A 1,163-nucleotide genomic window follows, 5' to 3' on the forward strand; every position below is an offset into this window, starting at 1 on the left:
TTTTTTCGAAATTATTGGTAGCAAAATTTTATGAAAATAAAAAACTTTCGACTTGTACGTAATATAAATAAATATATAATAATATATTAATATTGTTTGTTCACGCTCACACGGCGTTGCCATTATCAACGAATAAATATAAATCTTCCATATGACCGTATCGGGCTGGTTGTATATTTACTTAAAGTAGGTTTTTGACATTTGGTTAAAAATAAAGTTTATGAATTAAAACAATGTTAAATTATTAATATAGTATTACAAATACCTAAAATATAGGTACCTTTGGAAATTAAGATAAATGATTTAACAGTACATTTTTGTTACCTTGCTATGATGAATTTAATAAAAACAATTCGACATGTTTTTCATTATTTGTGGACGATAGGTATTAGAATTTTATTTTTATAATAATATTATTTAGTTTATATAAATGTAATATAGTTTTTTGTCAACTGTCAAAGCATTGGCCGGCATCGATAGCTGTTATTACCGATCAATAACAATATATTATTAGACGCTATAATAATATTTTTATATAGAATTATAATAAAAATTAATAGTTATTTTACACATTTTTAAAATATTTAAGAAATTTCGGGAGAGGGGTCAAATACGGCCTACGTTTATCATTTTGAACTATATGGACACATTTTTCTAATAAAATTGCTTCTAACAATAATATTAATTGTGCTTAAAATATTATTATGTACATCTAAAATTTATCGATATAATACCAAAAATAGTTGTGCAAAAATGTATATAATATTTAAGAACAGTAAAATAAATTATAACATCTATATTTTATATTGGATAGGTACAATATAACTACAAAAGGCACTAAATCTTTCAAATTTTGTTTCAATTGATAAAAATATTGCACAGATCATTATTACATATATATTACATAGTTGTTATTACATATTAATATGGTTGGGGTTGGTTGTTATTACATATGGCGTTGGCTATTCGCTCGATTAGTTGGTATTACCTAATAATATATACAACATCATGAGCGAACACGTAAATTGGACGTCGGTGTAATATATTTCATTAACAAGATTTTATGATTTCAAAAATACCGTAATCTTTCATTTATTTACTAGCGGTAAAATGTTTTGAACATGAAATGATTAGATATACGTGAACTGAACGAAGTAATACCA

Source organism: Melanaphis sacchari, unplaced genomic scaffold (assembly GCF_002803265.2).
Source record: "Melanaphis sacchari strain LSU unplaced genomic scaffold, SCAv2.0 Contig900_pilon_pilon, whole genome shotgun sequence".
Taxonomy (NCBI): Eukaryota; Metazoa; Arthropoda; class Insecta; order Hemiptera; family Aphididae; genus Melanaphis; species Melanaphis sacchari.